The sequence below is a fragment of the Pinus tabuliformis genome, chromosome 8 (genome assembly GCF_031772625.1).
Source record: "Pinus tabuliformis cultivar Carrire ecotype Pingquan chromosome 8, CPIR1, whole genome shotgun sequence".
In the NCBI taxonomy this organism is placed as follows: domain Eukaryota; kingdom Viridiplantae; phylum Streptophyta; class Pinopsida; order Pinales; family Pinaceae; genus Pinus; species Pinus tabuliformis.
This window is the reverse complement of record NC_142294.1, coordinates 737,075,367-737,092,480: the sequence shown is the minus strand read 5'-3', so window position 1 is coordinate 737,092,480 and position 17,114 is coordinate 737,075,367. Positions and strand designations below refer to the sequence as shown.

The following is a 17,114-nucleotide window of genomic DNA, read 5'->3' as shown; positions in this document are numbered from 1 at the left end:
ATCACCAGGCCTCCTTCGGTTTAGGACTCGGTCAGTACGAATTCTCCATAGCTCATCAAGAACTTTCTCCTCCTCTAGCTATTTGTTCCGCTGCTCCAGGTAGGTGATGGTCCATTGGGCACCCTCAAATCTCCTCTGCAAAACATCATTCTCAACCCTGAGATGTTGAATGATCTCCTTTGCCTCTTGGCTAGGAGAACTGGCCTCAAGATCAATCACCGGATCCTCATGAATCATGGGCTCTTTGCCCCTCTGCAGTACCTGTGCTGATGAAGAAAGCGAGGCCCCTTCCACCTGATGTGAAGATAACACTCGCTGAGCTGAAGATGAAGGCGAGACCCCTTCCACCTGATGTGGAGATAGTACTCGCCTAGCTGCTGCAAATAAGGCCCTTGGGCCTTTCTGATAGGTGACCAAAGGAGTGGAGCTGACATGTCGGGTGATGGGAGCATCAGGCTGCTGAGATGGTCCTCCCTCCTCATGAATGGCCTCCTGATGTGGCTGAGGTGGCACTGTGAAAAACTCACGGGAGATGAACTCCTCCCATGAGATGCCCTGCTGAATCAACTGATGTGAGACTATGAGCTGAATCAAACCATAATGGCAAAGGCTCCTGTACTGTTGAGCCGGGGTCTTCCTCTGCAACATGGGCACCATCCTCTGAATGTTATGAAACAAGAAGACCGGGAGGTTCATCATCCTTACTCGGGTGAAATGCATCAAAAGGCGAATGTGATATGAATACACCTGTGAAAATCTGCCCTCATAGGTAAAGTAATGCATAATAAGTCTCATGAGGGGAGCATACTCGCTCCGGAGAAATCTGAATGGGAAAACACCCGTCAACAGTCTCACAAATGATGGCCGGACATAGGGCTCAAAGTGAACAAAATCAAGTAATCTGCGCTTAGGCCACACCTCACCCACATTTGGTATCCCTGTAGCCTGTGAGATCACCTTAGGTGTCAATGTGAAGTTCACCCCTGCAAGAGTGACATGTCCATCATGGAGGTGTAAGACAAACAAGCGGGCCAATTCTCTATGATGCTGAATCTGAGAGATCCTCTCACAAAACTGATAGCAAGACATGTACTGGAAGCAATTCACTGCTAAAGGACAGGCCTGTAATTCTGCCAAAGAAGTAGGCTCCTCCCGCTTATGATGTCCTCCCTTACCTCCTCTACGAGGCCTCCTCTATTCCTCAACCTCTGTAGATGATGAATGGTCATCACTTTGCTCATAAATTTCGGTTTCTGACATGGTTTTGGAGCAAAGTGGACAAACTGAACTGCTGTCTCTGCCTGCAAAAGGTGCTGAAATCTATGCTGTTTCAAGGGGAACCAAACATGAGGGAGATGTTAGGGGAGGGAATTTTTAACAAGGAATGGGAATATATAAGATAACAGGGAATTTTTAAGGGAAATTTTGCAAATCATATTCATAAAGGAACACATATTTGTGATAGGGAAATCATTTGCAAAGAGTATTACATATGGGAAAAAAAAATGCATACAAGTGAACATGAACACATATGCATACATGTATCAATAGGGAAATAGGGAAACCATATACAAAATTTGCTGATATATTCACCAACATTTGCTACTGTTTTCACATGAATCTTTTCTTTGTTTTTTACATGTATATGGTAGAGGGAAATTAGGGTTTTGTATGCTTTGGGAGAGGGGTAGGGTTTACATTTTAGTGATTTAGGGATGGGAAGGGGATTTGTATGTCATTTATAAAATAATCATGGGAAAAGGAAATGTACATATGAGTGTGGGCAAAAGGAAAGGGAAAGGAAATCAACCGAAGGGAAAAAGCAACTTGAAACATCATAAACCCTAACACAGTTTGGGCATGAACATTGCAGCCATATAAATTCATTCATTTGCAAGTTTTGAGGTTAAAATCATAGCATGAAGACTTGCATCCATCACCAATCTCAAAAACCATGCATAAAGAGCCTACCTCGACCGATTGAGATGAGTTGAAGGGAGATGGAGAAATTTGTTTGAAGTTTTGGAGGCAAACAGCTCAACGGGTCGCGCAGGCCTCCCAACGGGTCGCGCCCGTAGTAATTTTGCACTGTGGAAAGGTTCTGGACGGGTCGCGCACCGCCCAACAGGTCGCGCACCACCTTCAACGGGTCGCGCACCACCTTGCTGCCCGAAATCACTGCGATTTTGCTCCTTTCGCCTATCACTCTCTCAAAACCTCTCTTGCAAGCTTTAGAATGCACAATGAGAGTGAAAGGAGGGAATATGACCTTTTATAAACTTCATTTGAAAAAATTTCATCCATAAACCCACTTTATAAAGTTTATTTTTGACACTTTTTAAAACACTGATTTCTTGGTTTCCTTTACTCTGAATTTGACTTTTTGAGTGCTTTGCTTTGACTCTTTTTGCAGGTAGATCATCTGAAGGACTGTGGCAAGGGGACCAGGGTTATTGCTGCCTTTTTGAAGACTTTTTGGAATTTCATTCTTTTTACAAAAAATTAACATGACCTTGGCTTTAAAAAACAGAGTTTTTAAATCCAAGGTTAGAAATGAACTGTACATGATGAAAATATCAAAGAAACATGTTTACAAACCTCCCTCTGGCTTGCTGGGCACTCAAGGACTTTCAAAGACATGACCTTGCTGAGACAAATGACCAAAACCCTAGACCTAAGACTTTTGACCTTAAGACAAAACAAGACAAGCTTGAAAAGCTCAAAAACTGATATGACCTGATCCAGCAAAGCCAAGAGGGGTATAAATAGACCAGCTCCTCCATCAGGGTTATGGCATGCCTAACGGGATGCAAACTTTGACACTGATGAGACACCTACTAATGCAAATGCAAAGAGCTTTGATCACTGATGGAGGGCTTTCAAGACCGGCACTAACATTGGCTCCAATGGGGATGGTAGCTCCTTGGAGGTGCCAAGAACCTTAGACCTCTGGGAGAGCAGACCAGTGCCTTACAATCATTGGGCAATGGAGTCATTATTTTGAACGGAGAACACAAAACCTTTGAGACATTTATTGAATGAAAACTTGACTGAAAACTGACTGAAACTTAACTGAAGCTTGACTCAAACCGACTCGATGGCAAAATGAAATAACTTGAAAAAACTCACTCAACAGACCAAACACATATGACTCATGACTGACTTAACTAAAACAAGAACTTACAAAGCTTTTTGAAGGGCAGCAATCCATCAAGATTTGAAATCATGATGACAACCACCTGTGTTTCTTACAAGACAATATACATCAAACTATATCATAATGCCAATGCAACCAATCAAGCAGATGCCTTCTTGACTGATTCTCCCAATCAGATCTCATGATCAACAATAGATACTGGTAACTGGGCATCCAAAAACATAGCTGACCATGATCTCCTTCATCACTGAACACAACAATAATCACTTTCACTGCTGACTGTAACAAACTTGCTAGAGGATCGTAAAAAGCATGAAGATTTGACATTGCCACCTCCTGCTGAAAGAACAAGGTGTCTTTTGTTTCGAATTCTGATCTACCTTCATCATGTGCTTCGATAAAAGTATGCTCATGGGCTTCAAAAAACTCCGAACAAATGGATGAGCAGATCTCTTCTTGGAAAAACACTTCAGCACATGAAACATATGAAGAATCTGAAAGGTAATCTTGTATGCTCTGATCTTCGGTAGTCAGACAATATGGTAAGTGATCTTCATATGATATGACAGCCGGATTATCATCTTTATGAAGGAAAACATTATCTGTTTGCTGATCTACAAGACAATCATCTTCTTCAACAGAGGAAGAAGTTTCCCCAACACTTTCCTGACTATGTGTGCATTGCAAATCTGCTGTAGCTTGGGCTGTAACAAGACCTTTCAAAAGCTGATCTATCTCCTCTTCAGACAAAGGAGACAATGCCTTTTGTTCTCTTCTGCTTAAACAAGTCTTGTCTTCTTGAAATAACATTTCAAAACATGAAAAATCTGAATGACAGTCCTGATCTTCTGAAACTTGGAAACATTGTTGATCATCTTCATATGACATGGCAATCAAACTATCCAAATTATGATTGAAAGAAGATTTTTCACTTACTTGAACAAAGATCTCATCTTGCTGTTCATGAGCTGGCTGAATTACCTCCTCATGAAGATCTAGTTCCGGTGAGGTGGGAGCACTTAGATTTGTAACTTCGTTTTCTTCATGCCAGCTGATCTCAACAGTCGAGTTCTTCTTTATAGGATTCAACACAAGGTATTCTTGGTCACCATGATCTGAATTTTGATCTGAAATAGCTGAGTTGACTGCATTACATTCTAAAATTGAATCTTGGCTACCTTGCACGCTGTCTTCTTCTGTGGGCAGATCTGAAACAAGCTCTTCTCTTTCATCAATTACAGCCATATGGCCATCTTCAACCTGCTGATCTTGACAAGCATCCTCTAAGATTTCTATGTGCTGCTGAAACGGCTTTTCATACAGGGCTTCCATGATCTCTTCATCCATGAAATTATCATCTTCATAAAACTTCTCAAGGCTTTCAATAAAACTATAGGCATGCTTGCAACAGTCTTGAACTAAATTCAATGATGGATAAGAGTCCTTATATCTTTCAATGAACATAGCATGAAAATCCTTTAAACAATAAATACAAGCAGGCGGCAAACTTTCATACCATGATTGAGCTGTACCTTCTAGAGTGGCCAAGAATATCTTCATCAAGCAATCTTCAGGAAAATGCACCTTCAACTTGCGAATATGCATATGAAGTCTAACTAGATGTAAAGCAGCATCCTTCTTACCATCATCATTAAATATAGGCAGATTCCTTGACCAATCTACCTTCGGAATTTTATTTGGAAAACCAGGGATGTGATCTCGGCTCAAGGGAGCATATCTTCTTGCAATCCGATCCATCTTGAAAAGCTCAAAGCTACTAATCTTCCTGCAGTGAAGTCACCATGAAGCATTGATCTCTGGATTTTTCAGTGAAGGAGTCGCCAGTGAATGATTTCAGCCTTTCAAGTGTCTGATCGTTGTCCACTATCAACAATCAGATCTGAACTTGATACATGTACTGGGGCGAAATGCAAATGAAGTGGTCGTATTCACAAGCTCACGGAGATTGACTGAAGTAGCGTTTATCTACTTGCGCTGATGTAAAACAAGAGCGTTTTCGAAGGCTACCTGGCATAACTTCAGGCTCCGTCTAAGACTTATGAAACAAACACATCAACCCACAAACAAGTTTGTTCTCCCCAGTATGGTCGCCAATATGTTAGCACTTGAAATTTCACCTCAGGCTGAAAAAGGCAAATCTCAAAGCTACATCAAACCATTCAGCCTCGTAGCTAGCCCTACGGGGCAGGAGAAGGCTCTCTCCGGTCAATCTCGGTAGATTTTCAATAAGATGAGATGACCAACAAGGTAACACTGATATTAGGCTAGTAAACTGATTATAAAGGTTGATATGGGGATTTTTGGGGTTTTTGGTGGCAAATTGAGGAGCTGCAATTTTGGGTGCGGGGATTGGACACAGTTTCTGCAGGGGGGGTCTTTGGGGCGAGGTAGGAGCCTGTATTGATGTCTTTAGCTGAAGTGGATGATTAGGAAGAAATATAAGAAGGCTAAAGAGAGCAAACAATGAATTTGAATTCTCTTTAGACAGTTGAAAACATAGAAATTAAACAAATTTAAAAGCAGAGCATGGCAATCATGAATTCTAACTTTATCACTTCATTCGTTTAATATGCAGCAGTATAGAAAGGAAATGAATCACATAACAAAGCTTACAATAACATGAAGAAACACACCATCAACACATGAGTCCACAAGAATCCCAAAGATGACTGCAAAACCCTGGTCTTCCTTAGCCAAAAATTGCAGAGATACAAGTGATAATACAATGATAGCTTCTCCCTCAAGAGTCCAACCATGAAAATGAGCAAGAAATCACATAATATAGATGATCTAACCTCTTTCCCTGCCTCCATGGGTCGAGCTCACTATCCTAGGAGCTGTTTGAACCACTTCTAAACTAAGCACTAGAAAATAGGCAGTCAAAACAACTTGCCTCTATAAATTTGGAAACCAGTTCATACAGTCAATTTTTACCCTTTACATGAAAGAAACTTCTAGAAGAGTTAAACAAGAGTAAAAGTATCCAAAAAGGGTCATAATTACATCCAAGAGGACCACCATCCACCTCAAAAAGTCAAACTGGAGCCAAACTGCGTTTTCTGGGCTGAACTGGTCAAATCTGGCACAATTTCCTCAACGGGTCACGCACATTTCCTCAACGGGTCGCGCACTTTGGAGCTCTGTTTGGAGGCCTTCCTGGTGTCAGAATGAGGTGCAGGATAGCTTGTTGGAAAGGTATCTGAGTCTACTTTCCAACCCAACTAGAATTTTGGATTTGGAGGTCATTTGCCTAGTCAAAAGTCAATTCTCCCAAGACTGCTTTTGCAACTCAAAAAAGGGGCAGAAAGTCAAATTTTGCATGTATTTTGACCTTTTGGAGGCCCAAAACTCCATAAAAACTCAAGTCCATCCATAGGCATATGTAACTTTGCATGAAAAATCTAGAAATGTTGAGTTTTTGCAAAACGGAGCTACGATGACAAAGGGTCTCACCGGGGGTGAGACCTGTTGAGAAGCCAAAACCTGTAAATTTCCCAAAAATACCAAAATTACCCAAAATTCTCAAATTTTTTTGGGATTTGTGCTGTAGATGATGATAGTGTGTGCCATGATCCTTGAGGGATGCCTCAGCCAAGATACGGAGTGGATTTGGCCTTTTTCTCCGTTTTAGTGCCTCGGTCAACCTCCTTTGAAAAACTTTCATTTTAGCCTTGCAGACATGCATCCTTGCCCAATAGTGATTTTTCATGTTTCTCAGCAGCTTCTTCTCTTGGTTGGCCTTAGCCAACAGCCTCTCTAAATGTGCATTGACCTGGATAAGCATAGACTCACGGTCAGCAGGCAAAGGATCACCGGGCCTCCTTCGGTTTAGGACTCGGTCACTACGAATCCTCCATAGCTCATCAAGAACTTTCTCCTCCTCTAGCTGTTTGTTCCGCTGCTCCAGGTAGGTGATGGTCCATTGGGCACCCTCAAGTCTCCTCTGCAAAACATCATTCTCGGCCCTGAGATGCTGAATGATCTCCTTTGCCTCTTGGCTAGGAGAACTGGCCTCAAGATCAATCACCGGATCCTCATGAATCATGGGCTCTTTGCCCCTCTGCAGTACCTGTGCTGATGAAGAAAGCGAGGCCCCTTCCACCTGATGTGAAGATAACACTCGCTGAGCTGAAGATGAAGGCGAGACCCCTTCCACCTGATGTGGAGATAGTACTCGCCTAGCTGCTGCAAATAAGGCCCTTGGGCCTTTCTGATAGGTGACCAAAGGAGTGGAGCTGACATGTCGGGTGATGGGAGCATCAGGCTGCTGAGATGGTCCTCCCTCCTCATGAATGGCCTCCTGATGTGGCTGAGGTGGCACTGTGAAAAACTCACGGGAGATGAACTCCTCCCATGAGATGCCCTGCTGAATCAACTGATGTGAGACTATGAGCTGAATCAAACCATAATGGCAAAGGCTCCTGTACTGTTGAGCCGGGGTCTTCCTCTGCAACATGGGCACCATCCTCTGAATGTTATGAAACAAGAAGACCGGGAGGTTCATCATCCTTACTCGGTGAAATGCATCAAAAGGCGAATGTGATATGAATACACCTGTGAAAATCTGCCCTCACAGGTAAAGTAATGCATAATAAGTCTCATGAGGGGAGCATACTCGCTCCGGAGAAATCTGAATGGGAAAACACCCGTCAACAGTCTCACAAATGATGGCCGGACATAGGGCTCAAAGTGAACAAAATCAAGTAATCTGCGCTTAGGCCACACCTCACCCACATTTGGTATCCCTGTAGCCTGTGAGATCACCTCAGGTGTCAATGTGAAGTTCACCCCTGCAAGAGTGACATGTCCATCATGGAGGTGTAAGACAAACAAGCGGGCCAACTCTCTATGATGCTGAATCTGAGAGATCCTCTCACAAAACTGATAGCAAGACATGTACTGGAAGCAATTCACTGCCAAAGGACAAGCCTGTAATTCTGCCAAAGAAGTAGGCTCCTCCTGCTTATGATGTCCTCCCTTACCTCCTCTACGAGGCCTCCTCTGTTCCTCAACCTCTGTAGATGATGAATGGTCATCACTTTGCTCATAAATTTCGGTTTCTGACATGGTTTTGGAGCAAAGTGGACAAACTGAACTGCTGTCTCTGCCTGCAAAAGGTGCTGAAATCTATGCTGTTTCAAGGGGAACCAAACATGAGGGAGATGTTAGGGGAGGGAATTTTTAACAAGGAATGGGAATATATAAGATAACAGGGAATTTTTAAGGGAAATTTTGCAAATCATATTCATAAAGGAACACATATTTGTGATAGGGAAATCATTTGCAAAGAGTATTACATATGGGAAAAAACATGCATACAAGTGAACATGAGCACATATGCATACATGTATCAATAGGGAAATAGGGAAACCATATACAAAATTTGCTGATATATTCACCAACATTTGCTACTATTTTCACATGAATCTTTTCTTTGTTTTTTACATGTATATGGTAGAGGGAAATTAGGGTTTTGTATGCTTTGGGAGAGGGGTAGGGTTTACATTTTAGTGATTTAGGGATGGGAAGGGGATTTGTATGTCATTTATAAAATAATCATGGGAAAAGGAAATGTACATATGAGTGTGGGCAAAAGGAAAGGGAAAGGAAATCAACCGAAGGGAAAAAACAACTTGAAACATCATAAACCCTAACACAATTTGGGCATGAACATTGCAGCCATATAAATTCATTCATTTGCAAGTTTTGAGGTTAAAATCATAGCATGAAGACTTGCATCCATCACCAATCTCAAAAACCATGCATAAAGAGCCTACCTCGACCGATTGAGATGAGTTGAAGGGAGATGGAGAAATTTGTTTGAAGTTTTGGAGGCAAACAGCTCAACGGGTCGCGCAGGCCTCCCAACGGGTCGCGCCCGTAGTAATTTTGCACTGTGGAAAGGTTCTGGACGGGTCGCACACCTTCAACGGGTCGCGCACCACCTTGCTGCCCGAAATCACTGCGATTTTGCTCCTTTCGCCTATCACTCTCTCAAAACCTCTCTTGCAAGCTTTAGAATGCACAATGAGAGTGAAAGGAGGGAATATGACCTTTTATAAACTTCATTTGAAAAAATTTCATCCATAAACCCACTTTATAAAGTTTATTTTTGACACTTTTTTAAAACACTGATTTCTTGGTTTCCTTTACTCTGAATTTGACTTTTTGAGTGCTTTGCTTTGACTCTTTTTGCAGGTAGATCATCTGAAGGACTGTGGCAAGGGGACCAGGGTTATTGCTGCCTTTTTGAAGACTTTTTGGAATTTCATTCTTTTTACAAAAAATTAACATGACCTTGGCTTTAAAAAACAGAGTTTTTAAATCCAAGGTTAGAAATGAACTGTACATGATGAAAATATCAAAGAAACATGTTTACAAACCTCCCTCTGGCTTGCTGGGCACTCAAGGACTTTCAAAGACATGACCTTGCTGAGACAAATGACCAAAACCCTAGACCTAAGACTTTTGACCTTAAGACAAAACAAGACAAGCTTGAAAAGCTCAAAAACTGATATGACCTGATCCAGCAAAGCCAAGAGGGGTATAAATGGACCAGCTCCTCCATCAGGGTTATGGCATGCCTAACGGGATGCAAACTTTGACACTGATGAGACACCTACTAATGCAAATGCAAAGAGCTTTGATCACTGATGGAGGGCTTTCAAGACCGACACTAACAGGGTCCATGTGGGAGTCGAAGGGTTGTTGAAAAAACGGGCGTGATAAGGTTTTGATCAACAGGTCTAAAGTTTCGTTGAATTCCGAAGGATCGGACCGTCCATTGACTGGGTGATCGGATGGTGATCGTGCACATCTTAGGTGGACGTGATAAGTTTATGAGCCAAAGTCTAAATCCTTTTCAGTTCTGTGATTTTCCATATTTCGCGTAAATCAATTGATTTCGTTGTTTTAGCAAAATAACCAAAGTTAGAGACAAACGACTAAAATTCCAAAGGCAACGGTAATTGGTCGGGTTTCTTTGTGTTTCCGCCAATCGGAACACTCCCGATACATACGTGGGCCCAAGTCCACACACAGAGTTTTTTCAAAATGCAGTTTGTTGTGTTAAAATAGTTTAACCATTATCAGAACTTCTACAGAGAAACTTCATCAGCAGCCAAGTCACATATCCGAACAACGAATAACCATTCTAAATTCTGTTACTTCTTGTTATTTTATTATCTTGAGAATGAGGTGTCTTTTACCCTATAATGTAATATTCTGTAGTGATTTTTACTTTAGACAGTTAATAGATAGTTAAGCAGTATGACAGTTTTGGTGATTACCAACTATCTCATAATGTATAAAAAGAGGAAAATTTACAAAGAAAGGGTTCGAACTTTGGAGAACCTGGAGACTAGGCTACTGTATTCTTGATAAAATTGTTGATTAATGAAAGAATCAGAAGTTTTCCACACATTGTTGGGTATGATTTTGTGACTTCTCTATTATGTGTCATCATATGTTTTCTTCCTTTAAGTATGGTAATGAAGCTACAGGTCTTTATTTGCTTATGTAAATGAAGTTAAAATCCCTTAAAAGAGCGCTCCTATACTTGAAGTTCCTACCTCTGCAATTCTTTTAAGTTACAGATAGTAGTTTCTGTGTAAGACAACATATTATCTTTAACTTCTCCAAGTGTCACAGATAATAGATTCTGTGTAAAACAACATATTGTCTCTGACTTCTTCAAGCTTTCTTCATTCATCATTTATATTCAGCAATCAAATGGCATTATGATATTTTCATGTCACCTAAGTATTAAGGGTTAAAAACCAAGTCTTTCAGGTCCTTCGTTTGAGAATACAACATACAATTAAGTGACAAACAAGTGACAATAATTATAAACATTAATGTCTTAAGCACAATTTCTACACAGCTAGGAAAGTGGTTTCTTAAGGGACAATAGATCACATGCATAATAAAAACTAAAATAAAATACTGATACTTATCTTTCAAATAATTCTTTTCTTTTGCCTTTGTTCTTGTCCCTTCTGTACACACACTGAATCGGTTACCAAACCCAACAAGCACCCAATGCCTTCTCTTCTTTTCAATCACATACACATATTGTACCACACAATACATACATCTACACCTAATGTACAACACAACACATACACCTACACTCGGTGTACAACACAACACATACATTTACACCCAGTGTACAACACAATACATATACGTTCACAGAGTACAACACAACGAATAGACATGTCACGATACAATGACTACACAATACACATAACACAGTGCCACATGTACACAACACAAGATGTACGACATGTACACAATACCATATGTACAACATGTACACAACACTACATGTACAACATGCACACAACACCACATGTAAAACATGTGCACAACACAACCTGTACACAACACCACTTGTGCAACATGTACACAAAAACATGGGTTTAATTGTTGAAACTAGGCACAACGGGGTTAAAGTGAAAGGTCGGGCGCTAAAACAAGTAAAATGGATTTCAGTTTATTGTGTGATGTGCACCCCTCTCGGCAGATGTTTCCAGTAGTCTGTGGGACCGCCCCTCCCAGCTATCGCATTTAGACTAGCCCTCCTCAATTCCTATCATGCCCAAGTAAGCATTGGCTAAGTAAATTGACAGGTTTTACCCTGTAGGTAACATTTGTCAAAAGGTGTAGTCCAGTAGTAAAAATGGCTTGGAGAACCTTAAGTGAGAAATAATTCCTCAGACTCTATAAAGGCAAGGTTTTGCTAAACAAGAAAAGCAAATGTGAAGATTTTATGTCAAAATAACTCCAAATGTGCAACATGTACACAACACCACATGTACACAGTATCACATGTACAACATGTACGCAACACCACATGTACAACATTTACACAACACCACCTGTACACAACACCACATGTACAACATGTACACAATACCACATGTACAACATGTGCACAATACCACATGTACACAACACCAAATATACAACATGTACACAACACCACATGTACATATCACCACACTGTCTCTACCAGGAAACCTTGCTTCTGGTGTCTTTCCTACACCTTACTACATGCATACGCAACCAAAATCTTGAGTATGTGGTTCTTTTCACCATCCATGCTTGTCCATGCTTGTCCCAGCATGTTGCAGATCTCATGCTTTCATTCTGTTCATGTATCCTTCAACATTGCCTTCCATTGATTAAACATAGGCATAGTACAAGTACATAATATCAATTTATATCCACATGATACTGAACTCATAGATCTGTCATGGCTACTCTGCCCACCTGATTCCTCATAAACTAGGAACCTCTTTATGCCATTCACTTGCATAAAAAATCATGCTTCCACAAGAATGATCCCTGGTGACCTTGTCAGACAATGGCATACATACATACATATATATACATATATACACATTAACATAATCATCATCACAACATAATTACCAAATATCGTAAGTTCAAGGTTAAGATAATTTCATTTATCGGTGCATAACATGCACAACATTGAGAACAACACTTTCCAACATAGCCAAGGCATTTGACACCTCAAATCCATTTACTTTACCATTCATGTTACCTTTTTCATGGCTGTCCTGCCACCGTCCATTTACCCCAATGGACCCAACTAATCCAATTGGTTGTCATATTCTTGCCTTCAGCTTCCCTTATACATGCACCGAGCTTCATCTGGGTCTTACATTACCTGTTGGGTTTCATTAAGCTCCTTTTGAGCTCCATTAAATTTCCTCTTCCCCCCAACCAATTCCCTAGACCTTCAAAGCATAAAAGGTAAGAACAAGAAGCAAATAAGAAGAAAACCATGAAAACTAATAACATAAAACACCGCAAACAAAGTGGCATGGCCATGCACCATACATAAACATAACTACAAATAAAGCGCAAACAAATCACAAAGCACTGAAAGCAAAAAACTAGCAACAAACACCATGACTCAACCCCATGGGTTCCCAATGCTTCCAAGGGAAATCAACCTGAGCCTTCTTCAAGATTTCATGGCAGTCTCTTTTGCCATGCAATCCCCTGCATCATACTGCCATAAACACACAACTATCAGTGCATAAATAAACATAACAATATATCAGTTACCTTACCTTGTTGTACCCAATGCGCTGACCTGTAACTGAACACGTACATATATCATCTCTCAAGGGACTCTAATTCCTTAACAAATCCAGCCATAATTGGAAACCAGTTGTTATACTTGTCAAATACATGTTCATGAATATAGCACATATCCACATAATGTTAGACAAAATCAAGGTTAAGAAGACTTCTTGTATTCATGCAAAGTACTCATTCATTTGGAATTGTGGTTTCCAAACATAGCCAAAGGAATTCTCACCCAATTCCTTTCTTTTACCTTTTTCCTTGCTGCAATTGAGTCTTATTATGTGCTATCACATCACCCAACTATTAGTTATATAAACAAATTAATTGTTACCTTGTCATGCTAATACCAAGCATGTTGCCCTGCAACTGTTCACACATGTCAGTCACATGTTCCAAAGATCAAGACATTGTGTATATTAATTTGAAATCAACCTTTACCAAGACTAACAATCATGTCATAATCAACTCACAGTCATTAGTCATAATACTACAACTATCACCCACTTGCACTCAAGTGCATATCAATTGTCTCAACACATATTGTGTTAATACAACCATCTTAAAACAAAATCATTCCTTCATGCAACCATATAGACACATACTCATATCATGCAATTAATCAAACATTCAAACAACATGTAAGCATAACCCCTTACTATCCATGGTCCACACTAAGGTAGAAGGAGGCATCTATTATAATGGTCCGATCTCCAATGTCCAACTATGGAAATGGGATCTCCAAAGCTCTACTAAGTTTAACCACACTTGCCAAAACTTAATTTTCATTTCTCATACATTTTGTACTTGAAAACATACCACATAATCATGCCACTTTTCCATTCCGTAGATTTCACGTCAGGCTTGTAAGGGGAGTCATGTGAACCATAGTCCACTACTCTACTCTTCATCCCTGATCTTCTATTTCCTGCAAACATACCATGTTAGATAAACCAAATAGATGACATAATCAAACTCATACCTCAATGTATCTCAAGGGAGGCTATCACATCTGCACAAGTCAGTCTAGATTAGTACAACACAATATCACAAGTATATCGACTCGTACCTGAATATCATAACCATAACCATCTGCACAGACTAATCCAGATTAGCATGATACATAATAATATCAAGAACTTAAATGCAAAGACCATAATCATCATGCATATAACCACTATGCGTATAACAACAAGTTAACTACATTGCATGACTTATCGACGCACATGCATATGATCACACTGATTAACTAGCATCTATCATATATGTAACCACAACAACAATAGAATGACTAGCATGTATATAGCCACAATGCATATAACAACCATTAACCATCATAATTGCATGCCAACATACAAACCTTTATGATCATCTACTTTTTACCCTGAGGTACAATGCTGCAACCTTGCTCTGATAATATGCATTTCTTGCTCCATCTCAAACAACATATCAACATCATAACATACTGAAAACATCATGATGACACAAACCGCATAATGACCACCACCATGCATGTCTAACCTACTATGCATGCATAACCATATAATTTAGCCCAACTAGTCCAAGTGTTTGAACTTGGAATCTCTGATACCACTCTATGGTATCAGATATCACCTAAAGAGAACAAAAACCCACTTTGATACAACCCTGTGGTATCAGATATCACCCAAAGAGAACAAAACCCACTCTGATACCACCCTATAACCCCCCCCCCCCCACATTTACTCATTTTCATAAGCTTGCCAATGTAAACATGAGACGGGTGTCACTATGACATGACCCAACCTCTTAGTTCCAGTTAAGGAAGTGGGGCCTACAAACTGACCATAGACGGACATCCTACAGGGATTACATATCGCCCAAGAGTTGAAGAAACAACCCAGGTGGTCAATCCCTAAGTTGGAACCTTATTTCACTAACCTAGACCCACAACCACACCATTCACACTACTTCCATGCGGTTATGAGGCTAAAACCGCACTCATAAGCTTAGCTACCAATGGTTAGGACCTAAAATATTCAGTTCTGAGCATGCGGTCACGAGATTTGTGCCAAATTTTCAGGCCAACCTCCAAACCACTACCCATAATTTCACGAGACTTTCCAGAATCATAACTAACATGAAGATAAAGCTAAACATTCAATCTCGAATAAAAAACTTGACCTAGACTGCCTAATCCATAACAGACATTCTGTCAAACACATGAAAAACATAGAAGCTACAGGTTATGAATGCATATATGATCATAATAGTCTGAGTTTCATATGAGAATCACAAAGAATGCTTTATGCCCTCTCCACATAGTTGCAACAACACTTATTAGTCCATATATTCATAAACCAATATATAACTAAATAAATCATGACAAGATCCATAGATAACATACATCATGTAACCAACAAATAACCAACATAGAAACCATGGCAACTCAGCCATAATATCACCAACATAATCACTACAAATGCTCATAAATCATAATAGGAAATTTATCATATTAACATATGAAAATTCCAACCAGGTCAGGGACTTCCATGTACCACTTGGCCATAGATTGGGCTTAACAAAATCCCTCTTTCAGCCAATCACCCCTATGCCATATTCTAAGCATGAATGTGGGATCTCATGGAATAAACCAAGACAAAACCAAACTAGGGCTTCCAGAGGCCAAACCACCTCAACCCTCAACCATAGTGATTCCACCTCTATGGTCGAACATCACTAACACCAACCAGATTGGTCTCTACCCAAGCTATCCAAGGCTCCAAGAACTAGTAACTCAACCCACAACCTTCTAAGGCTCCAAAACTTTTGTCCAACCCAGATCTAGGGACTAGTAGTTCAACCCACCAAGGGCTCCAGAGTGTTTGTCCCAACTTAGGCTCTAGGACTAGTAACTCAACCCAAGTTGTTCTAGGGCTTCCAGTGCATTTGTTCCAACCCAGATCCATAAGGAATATGAGCACCAATCAGAAAAACAATCAAGTGGAAAAACCCACAACAACATGGCTATCTAGAAAATGGCAAGGCAAGGCTAAAACCACTGTCAATCCAAGCTACTCTCCATGCCAATGAAAACACATAACCGGAAAATCACATGCATCCAGAAATCAACAAGGAAATCAACATGCAACCTGTTACCTACTAAGCAATCCAGTTGTAGTTGTTGATCCAATTGTTTCCTTGTGGTTTCCTGCTTTCCTTTTACTTCTTTCTCCAAATCAATTGTATGCTAAAGTACTCCAAGAATGGTCTAAGTGTGCAAGAGTATGAGAGAATGAGAGAATGAAAGGAGAGCTCCAAAACAGAACACTCAAAAGGCTCAACTAAGAAAAGCTAATACAACAAAATCCATGAATTAATCCTTAGAAGCCTTTTTATCACTGAGGCCTTTATTTTATTCAATTTCCTTCATTTTTCCTCTCATGCAAATATGTGTCTCTTTGCCTTCCTTTTCTCCTATTTTCCTTTATTTTCAGAAATAAATGCCAATTATTGCCTCTTTGCCTTTGCCAATGCCTTTTTCAATTTACTTAGTCATTAATGAAACTGAAATTGATCCCCACCAGGATGTCTTCCCACCATTCAGGTTGGAACACGTGTCCCATGACCTTGGTCTTATATTTTTTTGACATGGAAAATCAATTAGGGGTTGCTACAAAATTCAAATGACAAATGATGTTCTTTGAATCCCTTATCACTAAGAGACTTTGAATGTGAATAGGGTTAGCAAGCCTCAAATATTATAGGAGGTTATAGGCTCCTGCAAGATTATTTGAGTGAATTTCAGGGATCCAATCATATGCATGATCAAAAT

General features: G+C 40.2%; 1 pseudogene; it reads right to left on the bottom strand.

Annotated features, from left to right (window-relative positions):
* Positions 1–17,114, bottom strand: part of LOC149237688 (3-ketoacyl-CoA thiolase 2, peroxisomal-like) — a 105,191-nt pseudogene that overhangs the window by 14,669 nt on the left and 73,408 nt on the right.